At 41.5% G+C, this 20,455-nt stretch overlaps 1 protein-coding gene across 7 annotated transcripts in view; it reads right to left on the bottom strand.

Annotated features, from left to right (window-relative positions):
- Positions 1–20,455, bottom strand: part of syngap1b (synaptic Ras GTPase activating protein 1b) — a 249,653-nt gene that overhangs the window by 90,775 nt on the left and 138,423 nt on the right. The window contains exon 1 of one of the 7 annotated variants that reach the window (XM_074683104.1): positions 13,636–15,824. The exons of the other annotated variants lie outside the window; for them this stretch is intronic. The gene's annotated coding sequence lies outside the window, so the exon portion shown is untranslated. Of the gene's footprint in view, positions 1–13,635; positions 15,825–20,455 lie in introns of those variants that run through there. 7 annotated transcript variants of the gene reach the window in all.

The following is a 20,455-nucleotide window of genomic DNA, read 5'->3' as shown; positions in this document are numbered from 1 at the left end:
CACCACATAAAAAAATCTCCAACCAGAAAAAGGAAATGAAGCATGGCTGTATTTATAACATTAACACAACATGGGGCACAATCCTTGCTCTTATGACACACATCAGTGTGGTTTCTTGCTCACAAGAACACACTATCAACAGTACTCACATAATGTAAAATAAGATCTGATAAGTCAGACAAAGAAACACCACTGCTGCATTTATACACTTGATAAGTTGTGCATAAAAGAAAATGATCTTGTACACAACCTATTAAGTTGTATGCACAAGATTACATTCTTGTGCCCAATATATGCTCTGGTGTATTAACATACAAACTTGTGCACACAAGATTATAATTTGAGTCCACAGGATAGCCATCTTGTGCACAAAATATAAACTTGTGCAATAACATCTTAAGTTTTCACACAAGATAATGTGTGTACTTAAGATTTAACTTTGAGTGCTAAAGATAATTATCATGTGCACAATGTTTTAACTGGATGGCACAAGATAACATGTTGACACAGGTTACAAATTATTGCACAGTTCACTAACTTGTGCTACAACAACTCTACTGTGCACACAAGATTTTGCATTGAAACAAGATAACTGTCGAATAAACAGTACATTGACTTGTGCATACAAGATATTTATCTTCTTCTCAGTGATATTGCGCACAACACATTTACTTGTGTGCAAATGATAATGATCTTGTGCAGAATAGTTAGCTTATGCAACCACATAACATTTACATGCTCATGATGACATCTTGGTTGCACAAAATAAATACCATGTAGACATATTATTTTGAGCACAACATCTGGTGATTTCTTGCACAAGATAACCTGCTGACACAATTAGTATCTTTTGCATAATATAAATCTGATAAATAAAGTATTTACTTTGCACTCAAGAGCAGGTGATAAAGCAAGATAATTGTCTAATGCACAATATACTGTCCTGTGAGCAAAGCGGATGAGTGTTACTCAAGATGAACACCTTTTTTTATACAAGAAAATGATCTTGTGCAAAATGTATTAACTTGTGCACAAGTTGATTTCCTTATACCTCCTTTTAAACTCATGCAATGAAGTATAAACTTCTGCACATAAGAGCGCAAGATAACCATCATACACAAGATAATTATCCTGTGCACAATATATCTATCCGTGTGATAATATGTAAACTTGTGTGCACAATACTATAATTGTTGAACTTAAGACGATGTGTTGACACAACATAGGTATCTTTTTTTCAAAATCTGCTAATGGGGTGAAAACAACTTTGCTTTGTACACAAGATTACATGCTAAAACAAGCTAATTGGATACCCAGTAGATTAATCTTTGGGAACAAGAAAACTTGCTTATTGGTATCGAAATAACAGAAAACAGTTTCTAACCAGAAAAAAAAAACAGAAAACATGCTGGGGATAAAGAAAAGCGCTTGACTTCTTTTTGAAAACATCAGGATTAAAATACTGTAAAAGGAAATCAGTGGAGTGGTATTTCTTGAAAATCAAATCAGATTTTAAGCATAAAAAGGCTTTTTTTTTGTCAAACCAAGGAAGTATCACTAACAGTCTTCCAGGCTTTTCTTTCTTTGTACATTTCAGCCAATCAGGGACCAAAAGCACTGAAGCACTGCACTCTGACCTCTGCCCATCACTTAGCCTCTTCCATTTCCCACTCATAGAGACAAGAGCACTTCAGATTATTACCCCCTTATGAGGCTGGCTTTCCCACACGCTGCTGACATTTCATGTCTTTACATCGCTCCATTGGTTATTTATCTTAGCTGTTTCTCTCATAGTGTTCACATATGGGGCCTAGTGAAGACCAAGATGCCTTCAGGTTAGTCATTCATGAAGTGACTAAACTGTAAATGTCGCAGCTTTATCTGACTAATGTCTGATCATAATGAGACTACCTGCAGATCTGGTCTGTTTGATCCAACAGCCTTCCAATGCACTCACATGCCATCAGTCATACAGATGAGAAATTCAAAGGGCAGCCTGGTGCTTCTGAAGTCGTTGTGATGTTGGTTATCTAAATACAGAGGGGGGAGCCAGGGGGTAAGTAGCTTAGCTTAACATTAACACTGAAAGGATGAGAGGAATGAGGGCTACAGTTCTTGTTGCAGTGGTCGCTAGTTGAACGCCCAACCTGAGCCTCACCTGCTATCAGCTCCCCACATTTTTTTAATCTTTTTTCAGCTGTCTTTTAGGCAAAAAATGTCCTTAAAAAACCCTGGACAGGTCACAGTCTAGGTAGCATGCCCCATAAGGAACGCCAGTGGCCGTGGTTCCAACTTACCAGCTGAATATACTTATCACTATAAGGAAGTTCACCACTCGCTACTATGATGCATCCCAACTCACAGTTATTGGACTGGAGCTCATTATTTTCTCTGTGAAAAGTTAGACAGCAGATGCAGATACGGCCGACTAGATTAGGTCACACCCCACAGGACTAGCCCTCAAGTGGTGGGCAGGGGTTCAAATCCAACCTGAGGCTCCTTTCCCGACTGTCCGTCCCCTGTCACTCTGATTCCTCTTGTATCAGAGATCTTGTCTTCCCCAATTAAGAATAATCATGAAAAATCGCTTAAAAAGGTGAACCAACATAGTCACTGATGTGTGCTAAAAGACGATAGTTTGATTCCCAAATTTAAATTTTATATCTACCATAAAATCTGCAATATAAGTCACGCAATATAAGAGCAGTCTGTTATTGTATGGCTGCTAAGAAGTAAAACACCCAAGCTGTTTCCAGCACAAAGACTTTTATCCATAGACTGTATAAAACATGGACGTAGTCTCACCGACGTCACCTGTCTGTTTCTGAAACGGAAAATGAAGCACATCGGCTATAGCGGCCATATTGGTAGTGGCAAGGGCTTCGCCTACTTCCGTAGGGCGCCAGCTGTCATGTGACCCTCACCTGTGCCTCTTATTGGGGGAGCTCGGGATCTTAATATCCTCTGAACGGCTGTGTTAGAAAAAATCACCCCCGTACAGTGGGAGCCGGTAGTAAAATTAGCGACTCAGACAGGAGACGTTTTTTGAACCAGGCTGTACATAGGTTAATTTCTGCTTTAAAAACAGCTTTTTTTGGCTTGGTGTGTTTGTGACTTCCGCTACTTCCGGAGCCAGCTTCAAGCGAACACTCGGCGAACAGCAGATTTTAGTACTTCAGCATTGTCTTATATTCTCAGACCAGAGGTTGCCGCTTGCTTTTATCGCATTCAGCAATGTGCAATTTCAGTGCAGACGTGTAGCCTAATCAGCAACTTCTCAGTAATATGCATATCTTTTACTGGACAATTGTCATTTTTTTCATTGCTCAAGTTCTTTCAATCAAATCAAACCCTACAAGACCCTTTACTTCACAGTCTACCACTTGCGTTACTAAAACCTAATTAGGTAGAGAAACGTTAGGATATGGCTAGGCTACTGGTTAGCTACCATAGACTGTATAAAATATGGATGGAGCCACCCTGACATCACCCGTTTGTTTCTGAAACAGAAAATGAAGCACATCGGCTATAGCGGCCATATTGGAAGTGGCAAGAGCCTAACCTACAGCTACAGGGCCCTTGTCAGTCACGTGACCCAAACTGTGCCTCTGATTGGGTGAACTTGCGATCTTAATATCCTCTGAACTGCTGAGTTAGAAAAAAATCGGACCCTCTACAGTGTGCCGATAGTAACACTAGCCATTCAGACTGGGGACATTGTTTGAACCAGGCTGTAAATGGATTAATTTCTGCTTTGAAAATGGCTTTTTTTGGCTTTGCTTGTTTGTGACTTCCGGTACTTCCGGAGCAAGCCTCAAGCGGACACTCAAGAAACAACAGATTTTAAAACTTCCACATTATCTCATATTCTTAAACTGGATATTGCCACTTGTTAGCTACACTACAGCCGCGTTTCCCCCAAGCAGTCAGGTTCAGTTCAGTACGGTTCAGCATGGTTTGGTACAGTTAAGCCTGATCCCGTTTATGTTTCCACAGCAAACTGTGCCCTCTTGTGGTAGGCAAAAACCGGATGCCAAAAGCTGCAGCTGTTAAACAATAGCATGACGCCTTAGCAGGGACACAGTTTACCCCGCTAATAAAATCCAACGAAGAAGAAAAACGTGACACAGTAAACAAAGAGCATAGATGGAAGACATGCAGCATTTTGTCCTCTCTGTGATTGGCATGTAGCTCTTTGATACAAAGAACAATCAAGCTTTGTTTCAGAGAAGTCTGTGTGCCGCCAGGAGAAATGCAGCCACTGTTGCACGGTAAGTGACGATTCTTTTGACCAATCAACGGTCTGCAGTGTTGTAGCTCCACCTTCTGAGAGCGGATTGGTTTAGTCTGGCACCCATACGAAAGGGTCCCCTCTGGGGATCTGTCCCGGGATAAGTCAGTGGAAATGCCACAAAATGCGCGCCGTACCAAGACGAACCAAACCGGTCTGCTTGGTGGACGCAGCTTTAGACACAACTCATTTTTTAAAGTGCAGATATTAACAGTGCATCTATACTCCGAATATTACGGTACTTTCGTTAAAAAACATCCAACACACAAACCTCACAAAAACATGTAACCTTCTATTTCAAACCAGACACTCAACCCTGGTTTTTAATAGCTCCGCAAATAGATCCAGTGCTTCTTCAAAATGTATTCTCGTCATCCACTGATTGGAAAATGTTTTGTTCACCTTGTTTCTAGAAATAAATCCACATCACGATCACCCAAGGTGGCATCCTTGAATCTGCTTTTCTCTCCAACAAACAGCCCAAACCCCCCACAATGTTCTGTTTTCACAAATGAAAGTGAAACTACAAATCCTCAAAGTTTAGACGCTGCAAGCTGAACATGTTTTTACATTTCTGATGTATAAATTGACCATCCTACGTCTTTTGCTTTGGGTCGTTTCATGCACAGAGAAGCTTGATGAGCACATGTATGCTTGTGTGCAAATAATCAGTTCACATGTTGGTGTGTGTAGCCATGTGCTAGGCAACATGTGAAATGCTGTGCTTGCTCATTGTGAATGTAAATCTGATGTCAAGCTGAAAGCTGAAGAGGGAACGTGTGGGTGGCAATCGCTTCCAGCTTAGACCCTGTGAGAGAACTGAGAGAGAGACAGAGTTAAAAGAGTGGGAGGGAGGGATGTAGACACACATGAGTAAGAGAGGTTGGTTAAAAAAAAGGAAAAACATAGAAAAGGAACAGTGTGTGTGTGTGTGTGTGTGTGTGTGTGTGTGTGTAAGTGTGTGCGGGGAGGTGGGTAAGTGTTCATGTAGGTGTAGGAGGGACAGCGCAGGAGCAAGGCTGTATGGAGTGAAGACAGAAAGAAACAGGGAGGAGGGGCTGTGCTGAGGATGGGGGAGTTGGATGGAGAGGGGAGGGAGCTGTGGAGCCAGAGATGGAGGCTGGAGAGGGAGTGGGTGTCTTAATAGCGCTGAAACGCTCAGGGCTTTTTGTATGTTTGCCTTTGTTATGATAGAACGCTGGTCGGCTCCCTGTTTGCTTTTGATCCATGAACTGTGACTACAAATGCAAGGCAGCCTCTGCTGTGTTTAAAGCACAATGCAGCCGCTGCATCTCAGACCCCTTATTACATAATCTAATGTTTAACTGTTGCCATCCAGAGCCCAGCAGGTAAAGAAAGGCACCGGCTCCGTGAGGGGTGTGGGGGTTACACTCCCTGCAGAAGCTTCACGCCAAGAGCCAGGGAGAAGAATTCTGGGACACATTTATCTGGACAGTGGCTCGCTGTGCCGATAATGTTCTGCAGAGGCTGTTCAAACCCATCTGAAATGTGTGCAAATGTTAAGACACGGCGGCGCAGAGCTGATTATAAAGATACTGTACAAGCTTTCAATCCTTCATCCAGCAGCAGCAGCGGCAGCAGCAGCAGCAGCAGAGCAGGATTTCTCTGCAAAGCCTGACCTCGCTGTCAAAGTCCATTTCCAGCAAATTTATAAAACGCACTGTGTGCCAACAGCTACAGTATGTCTGCATGAATGATAAATGTGATCTTTGGAGATTACAAGTTGACTGTGTCAGGATGCATTTATGGAGGGGCTATATTACTGACTGCAGGGCTTCTGACACTCCTGCATTTGAATAACTATCTTTTGTTACTCGTTTTGTAAGGGGCGCCGATTGTTAAGTTACACCCAGTGCAAATAACAACATTATTTCTTCACATTAAGCTCTAAAACATCACTTTTATAAATGATGAATATTTTATCTAAGGCCTTGTTTACCGACAACTTTTTATCTGAAACGCTAAAACGCAGTTAAGGGACTGAAAACGCTGTAGTAAGCATGCCAGGCCTGTAGGTGGTGCTAAAACTGTCTTGTCCAGAAGCGGCTTTTGTTAGATCTCCACTGAAGTAGAGTTGAGCCCATCATCTGGGCCCTATTCTACGAAGCAAGTTCAGCCTAGCGAGATAGCCTTGGAGCTACCTCGCTGAACTGAGCGCGGTAGCCGGCTACACGCTACACGGTTTTAAAACGCTGGTTATCAACCTCATAAGTGGATCCAGCTAGGCAATGAGCGCGTGCACGCATATAAGGTGGAGCCCGCTGCATCTGACCAATCACGAACATGGAGCAGTCTGGAGCGTCAGAGCAGGCCGGAGAGAGAAGGACCGCATACTTCACACAGGAGGAGCAGGAGGTGATCATGAGGAAGTATGACGAGCTGAAACACCAACGCCGCTGCTAAGACACGGAAGGAGTGCTGGCAGAAAATTGCTGACAGTCTAAATGCGTAAGTGTAGTGCAAAAAAATCTTTTGTGCCATTATCATCCTGAAAGAGCACTGTTCACCATGCACTTTTACTGTAACATGCAACATATCTGATTTGGTTCTTAGATGAATTTATTCATTTGTTCATTCCTATCGTGTTTACGTTTTTTTGTAATATGTAGCCCACATGAGCCCTACATGAATTCCTGTCACAATGTTAATACTGGCAATAAAATATTGTCATGGAACAGAAGTGTTGGCATTGACGATCTTAATACGGCAATGAGAGTTCTTCATTCCCTTTAACTACCTGTAGAAAGTGTCATGTACTACCAACCCCTCTCTGGAAAACCGGTAACTTTCATAAAGGTGGTCATCCGAAAAAGAGAGTGGGTTGGTGTGGTCCCTGAAAACTCTCGCGCGCCAGAGTGCTCCCTGGACAATGCGAGCTCCGATGTCCACAGGATCCTCTAAGAACGGACAGGCCATTTTTTCGTGAGGGCTCATTGGTCAGTGGGCGGGGTTTTTATAGTCCGCGAGTTCAATCTGGAACCTAACCTGCCCTGGAGCAGGTTAGCGGTTCAGCGTATGTTGCCATGGAGACTCGTCTCGCTGAGGAGTGATCCCGTGTCGTAGAACAGGGAATCTGGAACCTATCCTCAAAGCTACCTCGCTAGGCAGTAATCCTGCTTTGTAGAACAGGGCCCTGGTGTCTTGGTGAATGCTGAGAGCAGAAGTGGAGCAACAGATGCTCATTTTGTGAAAGATAGATTCAGAGCAGCTCAAGCACAACACAGTTGTCTGCGATGATCTTTACACAGTACTGTTGTACTGTTGTATGCACTCGCGCAAAGCACAGCGTAACGTCAGCGTTTCCACTGAAAACGCCGGCTTACTGTTTACATGGTAACCGTGTTGGCAGCGTTTCAGAAAAATTACACTCTGGAGGCCGTTTTTAAAAGTTTGCGTTTTACGTCGGCTGAAAAGCTTAGCTCTTATTATTTAGCTAACATGCAAATTCACACTCCCACCCGCCAGAAGTACCAAAATATAAGTTGGAGGAACCGATCCAGCCAAGCGGATTTTGAGAAAGGCAATCACAGTCGGCTAAATCAGCCGTTAAAAAATAAACGTTCCAAGGGCTGTGATGGTGCTGTGAAGATCCTGTGGCCGACGTCGAAGGAGACTGTTTTAATTTTTTACTGCGTCTTATTTTGTTTTGAACTGCTTGTTTCCAGAACAGCTTGGTTTGGTTGTGCTGATGTCTGAATGTATTTGTTATTTTTATTGTGTAACTGTCTGCTGCTGCCATGCCAGGTCCCACTTAAAAAAAGGATTTCTAATCTCAATGAGGCTTTTATCTGGTTAAATAAAGGATTAAAATAATAATAATAATAATAATAATAATAATAATAATAATAATAATAATAATAATGATAATAATAATAAGTAGAGATTGACATTCTCAAAATCTCTTTCTCGAACTTTCATTTGGTACTCCTAATTCTTTAAATTTGGTATTACTAATCCCGACAGGCAGAAGAGTAAATTTGCATATTAGCTAAATATTTAGAAATCTTAGCTATTTATTTAGAAATCGTACCTCAAGATTAAGAAATCTTGACTTCAAATTTCTAAATATTTAGAAATCTTAGCAAATATCTTGAAATCTTTGCAAAAGATTTATAAATCTTTGATAAATATTTAGTCTTAGCTGAATATTTAGAATAAAAACTAAATGTTAAAGACGTAGCCAAATATTTAGAATCAGGACATTCATTTAAAACAGTTATAAACAACATTCAACATTTGAATAAAATATTCAACATTTACATATAATATTTGACAAACATATTTCACAAATTTATCTCTAAATCTGCAGAAAAAGTGATGTTTTAGAGCTTAATGTGGAGATGTTATTTTCTAGTGTGTGCAACTTTACAAGCTGCACCTCATGGTTTTGTCATTTTAAGCTGTCGCTTAGTCTGATCACTACAAATACTCTCTTTGACATGTGGAATAAGAATTATTAGGCATTTTTCTGCAATGAATAACTCCTGATTCAACTCATAGTCCTTATGAGTATTCCGTGTTTTCTAATGTGGGGAATCTTTTTAAAATTAAGAAAACGTTTCATTCTCGACACAAGACAGCATGTTTTATATATATATATATATATATATATATATATATATATATATATATATATATATATATATATATATATATATATTTATATCTTGGGAAATAAGATACTGAGTGGCATCATGGGAAATGTGGGATACAGATTTTTGGGGCTGGTAAAATCATGATGAAGGAGTTTTGTTGCACGTTTAGGACACTCAGTCTAAAAACATCCGCCCTGACTCCAGAGCTACTCATGAGTTGTGTAACCTGTACGACTGCCTGAGGACCATAACTTAAATAGATGTTTCTATTCTTAGCAGCCTTTAACAAGCATCATTTACCATAAGCCCCGGGCAAACCCCGGATAAATGTCAGGGCTACACGGTCAAGGCCATACTTACTCCGACATGTGTGTAATGACAGTGGCACAGAGAGGACTGAAGGCTCTGCAGCTGTTTACAGGAGAGTTTTGTCTTTCTTATGGATGTGGACAAAAACAGGTTGTGATTAATATCTGTGCTGCTGAGCTCATGGGTTTTTGAAGGAGCTGTTTCTTTCGCCCACTTTCAAAAAGTAATCATCGTCTCAACATGGAGGTACCTGAGATCTTCCCGAGGAGGAAATCTGTCTTTTGATACTCACGAAGTATCTTACATAAAACCTGAGGGCGAAAAAGAGCCTCTTCTTCTGAAACAGATGCTGTTTCCTGACATTTTTTTTTATCAGTGATTCACAACAGTGATATTCTTTAAATGCATGCAAACTCATCTCCACTGGCTCAGTGAAGCCTGTGGTGCTGATATCTGTTACATCTTGTGTGATAAAGTTTGCTTGCCTACCTCATACACTTAAAGCATTGGTTTATTTTTCTTTATAGGAGTTACAGTCTGTTAGCTTGTGAGGGTATCCACTCTGAATATGAGCTTCACCATCTGGCAGACAATACAGAGTCTCTCAATGCAAACTGAACTGCAAAGTACTTTTAAAAACTTATTTCAGCTTCCCTCAGTCCAGCATCACGGTGTTATCTCTTTCACTTATAAATGTTGTGTATTATTTGCAGTATATGTTATTTTCTTGGTTGTGGTTTCCATAACTTAAAGTTTCTTTTTTATTATTTTCATTTATCTTTGTCTGGATATAGGGATGATAAAGTGTATAGGCACATCATATAGTGTTCAGTTGAGTCAAACTGGTTTTGCACTAAGCTGCACAAAATTGTGTTGCACTGTTTTCATCTTTTAACTCTAAGGGGAGTCAGTTAAAAGTTTGCAGTATAAGTTAAAGAGAAATTTTGATATCGATACATGACAAAGTTGAACACAACATACTGCACAGAATGTAACATAAAGTATTGAGTCATAACGTGTCATAGCTTGTCCTGTGACATCATTTCATAACAAAATATATTTTATCAAATGTTATCGCAACAAAAATCATGTCACGTCTTGTGTCTTTTTATTGCTTGGTATCACATCAAAATGTTCTGTCACGACTTGTTGCGTCATGTGTTGTGTCATATGATGTATCCTATCATACTGTATTGACTGTAACAAATCCTGTTGTGCCTCATCGTCTTGTGTTGTTTCCTGTCTTGTTTTATAGCATCATATTTAGAGATGTTTGATACCACTTTTTTTTAACAGACTGATACCAGTACAAGTACTCCCTCTTGAGAACTTACCGCTACCGAGTACTGATACAACTGGTACTTTTGATACCCGTAGAACAATATGATACGATATATCGGGAATTTTTGTCTGACAATATCAAAAAAAAGGATTCTCTATCAAAAAATAGTTTGTTTTTTCAAATTCAAATTTTTCATTTCAGTCTTTGTTTATAAACTGGATTGGAAAAATGTTACCACTTTTCTCCAGCAGAGGGCAAAATGTTTCTTTCTGACTCGTGATGGAAAAATATGGCTCCTGATATAGTCTGTAGACATTATTATAATCACTTAACTTTTTTATATGGTCTGGAGTTAAAATGCAAACTAAAAATCTCAAAAATCATAAATATTGAAGAACCGCAATTAAAATCTGCACTCAAACAATCGTAATAGAATCGTGAGAGTAGCATATTGTCCCAGCTCTACAAACAACTCTCTCTGAGTTAAGAATTTTTTTCTACTAAATTTCTAAAAAAAAGTGCAAAATAAAACTGACAACTTTCAGAGTTTAGGTATACCTTAAAGTAAACTGAAGAGCAAAATTTTTTTTTTTACTGTAACTCTCCCTGGCTCTTTCATATTGTCTGAACAGGATCTGACCAAGTGGCAACCTCCGGTCTAAAAATATGAGACAATGCAGAAGTGCTAATATCTCAATATCTCGAGTGTTCGCTTGAGACTGGTTCTGGAAGTACTGGAAGTCACATACACACCAAGCCAAAAAAAGCTGTTTTCAAAGCAGAAATTAACCTGTTTACAGCCTGGTTCAAAAATCATCTCCAGTCTGAGTCGCTAATTTTACTATCGGCTCACACTGAACGGGGGGTGAATTTTTTTTACCCGGCTGTTCATAGGACAATAGGATAGGATATTGAGATTGGGAGCTTGCCCAATCAGAGGCACAACTCAGGGTCACGTGACCGACAGGCGCCCTATGGCTGAACGCAAAGCCCTTACCACTTCCAATATGGCCGCTATAGCTGATGTGCTTCATTTTTTGTTTCAGAAACAGACGGGTGACGTCGGCGAGACTACGTCCATGTTTAATACAGTCTATGATCGTATCCTATCAAATCCCATTATGTTGTGTTGATTTGGATTGTAATCTGCGCTGCTCAATGCTACATAATACTGCCAGACTGTACTGAATAGAATTGTATTGTACCATGTAGAATGGTAAGGTATGTCAAATAGTATCCTATCTTTTAACATAGTATCATGCCGTTTCATATTTTTTATAAACTGTCTTTTGAATTATATTCTTTTCTGACCTCTTACTTTCAGTTGCTGCATCCTTTGGCCTTTTTTAGAGAAACATCATGTTTCATCATTCCTCCAACTCCCTCTGTCTTTAGTCAAAACTCTTTGTCTTTAAAATTAAAGTGAAAGCTCCTCATCCTCACCTCCAACCAGGAGATTTTATTCCCCTGGAAATGAATAAATCAAAGGTTGTTTTACCACTTACTGTACATGTGTTTTGACAAAATGATGCTTGTATAAAGTTTCATGCAACTTCCGTAGTCAGCTGGTTGTTTTAAATGTGAGACTTTGTTGCTCCTCTCCTGATCAGGGCCACTTTGTTAAATTGGAAAACTTCTTTTAAGAAACTGGTCAATGAAATAAATAAGTGCTGTAATGGAGGTCATTTTTTTCCTAAAATAAGAAAGTAAGCTGTGGGAACACACCATGTTTTCAGTCAGAAACCCTCATGAGAGACTGTTACAGAAGGCAACAGTACAGAGTCTAACAGTCAGCATATTAAAACATCTGCTACTTCAGTTTATAATTATGCTCCCCAACTTTACAGACTTGTAATGGCCCACTACTTAACCTTTTAAATGATTAATCCAGAGTTTTTGATAAATAGCCGGCGGTGGTTTAAATATCACTCCACTTAACTACATAAAATATAGAAAGTGTTTTGCAAAGCCTGGCTGAAAACCCAAACAAGACCCGTCCAAAATAGACATAAATTCAGTGTTACATAAAGAAGTCAAATCATCTCTGGTGTGAACGTTACACAACAGCAGCTGAAAGAGCAAAATATACCACAAAACGTCTAAAATGTGCTGTTAAATGATGAGGCTCTGGATTGCAGCGATTGTTGCTGAACACTACAAATAATTACAAACAGTGTGAGAAAGCAGCCGCAGCCAACAGTCAGATCCTGATACATTTTGACTGCTGATCACAAGTTTCTCCACTCGACATGAGCAGCAGACGCCAAGTTGGAAGCGAACCAGAATCCTGGACAATCCTTTGTTATCTCAGAGCTGATTTGCATGGTGAAAGTGTTTTATAACTCCAGGATTCATGAGCCAGGAGTAGAAAACAAGTTTTTTTCTCTTGTGTTGCTCTTTGGAGTATCTGTTTGATGCTAAAACTGTTATATGTTGCTTTTAATAGGTTGACATTTAGACTGAATCAGAGGAAAGAAGTTTTCATGCTGCGTTCGGAGAAATTAGGAGGATAATATCAGAGTGTGAATAGTGCTTTTTGTGATAGCTTCGTTGTCATGCTTCAATCAAACGTCTGCAGATTTCCTTTGCTTCACACCTGGTGCAGCTTGCATGCAAAGAAATCAAGGGTCTAATTTTGGATCAGGTGTGAGAGTTAAGATGAGGGGAAAAGATCTTTGACCAAACTTTCCAGCACCAAAAGAAGTAACACCAATGCAGATTGATGCAAATGATTTTTCGTTTGAGTGTTTCATTGCATGTGATGAAACAGCAGATGGGAGCGGTGCACTCCTCGTGCTCAACACAGAAATAGTGATGTCATCGTACAAGAGATGGGTGCAAATGAGGTGAGGATATGAACATTTAACAGCATGCATCTACACTGAGGCTGCTTTTGATGCAACATTTAAAAGTACGGCTAACAGTTGATGTCGGTATTAATGATACACCCACTCAGAAATGCATGACAGCTAGTGTGAACGGCTTGCAGCCAAAGTTGCAGTTTTATAGAGCGGAGTATTTCTCCATCATGAAGAATCTTAGACTGCTTTGTGCTTGCATCAGAATGTGTATTGATTTGGACTCACACAGATATTGATTTCAGGGAAGAAGAAGAAGAAGAAGAAGACATGTCCTACCTAGATCAGGTGGGGCTTGTTGTGCTTTGTGTCCAGACTCCAAGAGACAAAGTCTCTGGGTTTGCAGTCTTTGTGAACCCCCCACAGTAAGCTGATTTCAGCTAATACAGGAGATGCATTCACTGACTTCAGCAGCCTGGATTCCACTGAGTCTCTGTTTCTGCAGCAGCTCCGTGGTTTGTATTACATTCCAGCGAGCATCGGCTCTCGTTGCGAATCGATACTCCAAAAGCACACAGTGATACGAACGTCTATGAATAACTGAGCGTGTTGGTGTATCTGCAAACAACACCTGCCAACAAGTGTCATGACACACACGTGTTTGTCTGACTGTCTGACGGGCAGGTGACCGTCCTCTGGGGGTGGTGGGTGGTGGGTTGGGGGGGTTATAAGGCTGTGTTCAAGGTCCAGGTGGAGAAGTATTGCTCAGATAGTCAACGCTCACATTAGCCTGGAAAAAAAACAGCAATCAAGAGGACTCTAACTACAGCAAAGCCAGGGAATTCAACTCCACCACAGAAGCCTGAAATAGCAAAACACTTCCATGTGCGAATGGGTGAATGACGGCCTCGAACCAATCTCTGACCTTTAAATATTTCATATACAAATAGATATATGAATAAATGATGAATCACCAGCCTCCATTATCAAGGCACCTGGACACAGGCTTCCTTCTGCTGTCTTGATACACCTCAGAGTAAGTGGTGTATGATAAACAAACTACAGTATCAGAAATCTGAAGTTAAACTCCATAGAAATATCACAGAAAACTATAAACTATACATAATACTCTGAAGAAATATTATAGCTTTAATACTTAAGACATAAAAAGTACCATTCAGTGCAACATGGTGACCATTAACTCACTACTGAGCTCCACAGACAGACTAGAAGTCCTTATACAAAGATTACAGGATTATTATTAGGATTATCTCAGACTAGTCGACTACAAGCTAGGAAGAAAAAGTAACTATAAACAAAGTGAAACTGCTGTAAAGTGGCCTTTAAGTGGGAGGATGTCCTTCCAAAGGGTACAGCTCAGGTAAATTCGCAACTGCAGGCCTTTACTTGTGCTGAATTTACCTTTCAGGTGACCCAAAAGTGCCACGTTGATAAGAGTAGAGGATGACAGTTATTAAGTAGGCCACTGTTCGTTATCTCGCATCTTCAGACTAATTAGTGAGAGGTAAAACGACGGAAAAACAAACACTCCCAAAGCCAGCTGAGTGTTATAATTTCACACTGAGGCACTGTTCATCCTTCCCCCGCCTCCCCCCGGCAGCAGCAGCCTGCTTCTTCAGCACCGGCAGCAGCGGCTCTTCCGCGGCGGGCAGTCCGGCTGAGAGCTCCTCCTCCCCGGCCTCTCCCTGTCCTCTCTCCCCGCTGCCCTCCGCCCCGACCCTGCACTCGCAATTCCGGTGACCGACGGAAGATCCGCTGAGGCCAATTTCTCTCATCTTTTAGATGGGAATGTTTCTGCGCTGCCTTCCTTAGAGGGTGTCCGCCTTGCGCATGTCTTAAATCAACTTGCCAAGGATGGATGAGTGAAAGGTAAACGCGTTTCTACTTTGGACTGAGGAGGAACCCGGCACAATCAGAAGCTACACGCAGAGGGTGGGAAAAAAGCTGCGTGATTGGATGTGCATCCGTGTGTGAGTGTGTGTGCACGTGCGTATCCGCGCCATGTGTGCGTGAAGAAGCGGTGCGATGCGCAATAGGTCCGCCTCTCCGCATGTGCGCCAAGGGAAAAACGAAGACGCTGCGCTCCGCTCCCTGCTGCGCCTTCCCGTCCTGATCGGACCCCTCCAACGGGGCAGCCAGCGAGCAGGCAGAAGAAACGGAAAGAAGGAAGCTTTAATTTCCAGTGCAGGCGGATATATGTGGACAAGCACCAAAAATCACAGAGCTCTGTGGGAAGAGAGGGAGGGAAAAAAATGAAGCGGAGTGGCCAAGAAACAAGCCACAGTATGAAGAAGTCTAAAAACTGCAATGCCTAATCTGAACGTGCGCCAGCAGCTGACAGGCAGCACTAGAAGAAGAGCAGTAAAAAGGCGATGAAGGCAACTTAGTCCCTCGTTTCCCTTCCCACCAAACGGCGGTTCATCTTTAAGTAATCCGCCTGGCAAGCGATGGATGGTGGAGCGTCTCCTGTCTGCTGCCTGGACGCAGATAATCCTGCACAGGTGGACAGCAGTACAGTTTGGAGAGGGAGCAGCAGTGCACTGATGCCCTGCGCTTCAATCTCTCCCCCCTCCCTCCCTGTCTCTCTGTTTCCTGAAGTGTGTTGGAGAGAAAGTGGAAGATGTTTAAAAGAGGTGGGGCTAGCTGGGTTCCTGGGATTTGAAGCCCTGCAAGAAGCCCCCTTATTGCTTTCTTTACTCCTTCAACATCCCCACTTGATTTATTCCTCTCTTCCATTTCCCCGTGGCTTCTCACCCTTTTCTAGTTCACCTTCACCTTCATGTGGAGCGCACAGCTCAGTGTGGAGTTCAGAGCCAGGGGCAAATGTGTGGGAAGCATGCAAGCATGTTATTACTTACCATACAGAGCCGGCTGCATGAGCTGGCATTGGGGGGCCATGCCCCTTTGGGGGAAGCTGCCCATATTTGTTTCATTTATTTTTTTGTCAGTGTTACCATCTTCTATAATTCCTGAAGCTAGCTATATTTGGGTTTTACTTTTTTCTTCGAAGTAACCATCTTTAATTACTCTTTTATTACTATCTTGATTTGTCGACTCTGCAATTCAACCAATCAAACCAATGAATGAAGGCAACAGGCTAGCCAGACGTGTCAAAATATCACGCATCGAACTACTGCACTTCCCTCCTGGTAGGCCTCCCTGCGTGTACATTCAAACCTCTGCAGATTACCCAGAATGCAGCAGCACATCTGGTCTTTCACCAGCCCAAAACAGCACACGTCACCCAGCTGTTAATCTCTCTTCACTGGCTTCCAGTAGCAGCTCGAATCAATTTCAAAGCTCTTCTTCTGGCTTAAAACACATTGGTCCCCCATCCAGGTCTACACTCCTTCTCGCCCACTACCCTCTGCTTGTGAAAGACGCCTGGTGCTCCCAGCCCAGTGCGGCTCCAAATCACTAGCCAGACTCTTCTCCTCTGTTGTTCCCAAATGGTGGAATGAATTACCCAACCCTATACGATCCACAGAGTCCCTTTCTACTTTTAAGAGATGTCTAAAAACTCATCTGTTCAGGGAACACTTGTGCACTTAATCCGACCCTTCTCCTCTTTGTCCTCAGGGGTAGAATGAGTCAGAAGGTCTAAGACTCAGCTCTTGCGCTTTTTTAGCACTACTACTGAATGTTGTTGAAGTTTGAAGTAGACTGTTGCAGCGATTTATCGTGGTTTGTTGGCTTGTCGATTATTGTGCCCCATACATAAAAAAAATGCACTTAGGGCAGCACCTGCAGCCGAATGACTTGTAGCACTGTTGTCGCTCTTATTAGGTTTTTCCTTCTGTCTAAAATCTTGCTTGTGTTGTACGTCGCTTTGGACAAAAGCGTCTGCTAAATGAAACTGTAGAGCTGTAGAAGTGGAAGTATACATACTAGGGTTTAAAAAGACTTATGGAAGTTGAAGCATCAACTCAAGCTTTTTAATTAAGTAAAAGTGTAAAAGTACTGGTTTCAAAACTACTTAAAGTATAAAACTGAAAAGTAGCTTAAAGGGGGGAAAGATGCTATTAAGCTCAAAAGCTTAGGCTGTGCCACAGGGGCCTTAAGTTCATATAGTTCATCTTTCCTCCTGAGTCTCTGCCGCGGACATCTTCATACGATGCTACATAGGTCTGTTACATCCTTGCTGAAGTGCGGCATGATTTGTGTCATGTGCAGGTGTGATGGGTCATGTACAAACCAACAGGGTGTTGGAATGGTGTCACCTTAATACATCTCATCCATCCACAATCAAATTCACTCTTTGCGAATGGTGCAATTTCAGCAATTTTAGGATAGGTTCTGGCTTGTTTTGGTGTGTGTCTTTTTGAACAATGACAAGCTGGAGTGAAACAGGAGTAGCGAGGCTGTTTTTAAAATGTGTGGAGCAGAAAGTACAAGTATTTGCTTGAAAATGTAAGGACTATAATGAAAAAGTCAGCAGAAAAATAATTACTCAAGTAAAGCATAGATACCCAAAAGTTTCGCTTATTAAGGTAACAAAGTATTTTTACTTATTTACTTGCCACTTCTGATACTAGCCAATTACAAACAGAGGCTGACTGCAGGCAGGATACTCAGTCGTACCGAGCTATAAGCTACCTTATACCATAGACTGTAAATAGAGTGGACAGCGTGGTTCCGCCATTTATCATTGTACGGTTTTGAAGCCAAAATTCCTCCATCACAGGCACCACCGCTGTAGCAATTGTGCAGCCAGAGTCTGCGCAGTAGAAACAATGAGGAATTCTGGGAGAATCTGAGTGGAGCTGGGTGACAAAAATATATATATTTTTTCTTTCGAGAGTCTTATCACTTCTTGACTCTCCCGACATATTTTACAATCCCTGGAAAAAATACACGAGAATGGCAGCTGTCAATCATCGTTAAACGTTACGTAAAACCTCGTTTTTAACCTCGTATAAATAATGAAAACTAAACTTTTCAGAAAAAAGATGACTTGGATACAAGGCAGCCACATGATATCTTCAAATCACCACAACAATTGGACGTGAGGAACATTTCTACGAGGTGTATTCATTTTTTAAAGTAAAGAAACACAGGCACTGAAGTCAACAGCTTAAGTGGAGTAAACATACACGCTAGGAGAGGCAGGTACTGCAGCCAGTTAGCACGGTGAAATTAATTTTCATCTCTGAAAGATGCTGTGAGGAGGATGCGTTTTGATTAGACTGCCTCACCACCTTGTGGCCTGGAGTCTCTGTACTCTGTAGTAAATTACTTTTAGTGGGGTGTGTGTTTGTTTTGGAATTAAATGGAGATCAGATGGAAACAAACTTTCTTTGTTCAAAACAACTTTTTACCAGATACAACACACCGAGGTAAGGTATTTATCAGTACAGTTACAAAGTGCTATGGTTTGTAACGTGACATCAAGCAAACATTGTAGTAGCCAGCTTTAGTAGTGCTCCAACCTATCTGTAGGTTAACTTAACAGCAAGTAAACACTGTAAGTTTGTGCTGTAGTTTAGTAGCTGTTTATATTTAGCACAGCTGGCAGCCTGGTGCTCCAAGACATGTCTTTAATGTGTAACGTTAGTGAATCCTGGTTATGTCCTGCCAGTCATCTACCAATCAGAGCTAACGTAACCTCACTCTTCATTTTATTGATAGACTGTCAAGTTTGAACAGACCACTGCAGAATAACTGCTGACTGTGGGTTGGAATGAACATTAGCATAAACAGTTTAGCCACTGTGTTAGCCTTTAGCTCGGGCTGTATCTCTCTCCCGTTTATCTTTCTTCTAGGCTCCAGTGTCCACCATTACTACAAAATTAATCACAGAAATTTTCAGCAGAGAAAAACACAGATCTCTCTTCTCACTTTTAAACTTTGTCAGCTGACGTGGCGTTGTCATAGAGACCTATACGTACCGCAAATCAATCCAGTCCTGGTTGATCCAATGGGGAAGCTAAGAAGTAGCATTTTAAAATAACCTGTAACTAGTAATATTGGCGCTGATAATCTTATTTTAAAGTGTGGATTACAATCAGGAATATATTTAGAAGGAGGACTTTTTCAAGATCACTTACAAACTCCTTACAGCCCCTTAAAAAATGTCTTCACAGAGCATCGCCAAACTATGCTTCATCGACGCAAGGCCAATCTGATCCAGGACTTGACTCGGAAATTTAAAAATGAGTGAAAGGACAGAGTTTAAGAGGGTTTCAAACAATCCAAAAATGCCGCCTGCCTTGCGTGAATGTTTACTCCAGTGTAGCTGTTGACTTCACTGCTTGTGTTTCTAATAGAAGTGAAGTTTTGAGTCGTTGCTCGCTGCAGGCATTGTTGCTGTTCTTTAATGCATTTATAGTTTTAAATGGAATTAAATATAGGTCCACAAAGCTCTGAGTGAGCCATCAGCCTGTGCATACTGTTACACACACACATGCAAACAAACACGAAACATGACCAATCAGTTTTAAAATCAGATTGATAACTGCCAGGCCTGCTGATTTCCCATGAGCCCACATGCCTCTATAGAAATCCATCCACACATTCAATGATATAAACCCACCCGTCGTTTATTTCCATGCCTCGCCGTGCTCTGTTTCTGAGTGCATAACTCGCACAAGCAGCATCAAGTACTTTGAAGTTTCAGCCATGAGGACGACAGCATTGATTGGGCTCTCAGCAATGATAAGCAATCAGCCTTCTAGAGGGGTAAAGGGTATCTTAGATCAGTTTCCATGACAACTGTGGGTTTGAAAGCAACTTTTTTTCGTTAACCGTCGGTGTTTCATGACACTGTACTCTCCACATCACAGCCGCTATAGAGCAGCTGAGATGTAAAGGTGGGTGAAAATAAATGAAAAGAACGACCTCCACGTTTTACTTTCACAAGTCTGCGGCCTCAGTTTTCTATCAAAGCCTCCATCAGTGCCAGGATGAAGATGTTAAACTCTCTCGAAGCTTTTTAAACCGCTTCACTCGGGTTTAACCTCAAACACGTCCCCGCTCGTGCCACCTTCAAATAGCTCCCAATCATCCGCGGCGGCAGTGGCGGCGGCACAGACGGGCTTCAGGGATTCCAACAAACATTTCGGCTACTTTACCCCCCACCGCTCCTCTCCCTCTTCCTCCCTCCCTCCTCTTTACTCACACCCTCTTTCTCTCTAACACA

This window comes from Halichoeres trimaculatus, unplaced genomic scaffold (assembly GCF_033239565.1).
Source record: "Halichoeres trimaculatus isolate MK-OKI-2021-1 unplaced genomic scaffold, fHalTri1.1 fHalTri1_scaffold_12, whole genome shotgun sequence".
Classification (NCBI taxonomy): Eukaryota; Metazoa; Chordata; class Actinopteri; order Labriformes; family Labridae; genus Halichoeres; species Halichoeres trimaculatus.
The sequence above is the reverse complement of the archived record's forward strand: the minus strand, read 5'-3'. Positions and strand labels throughout refer to the sequence as shown.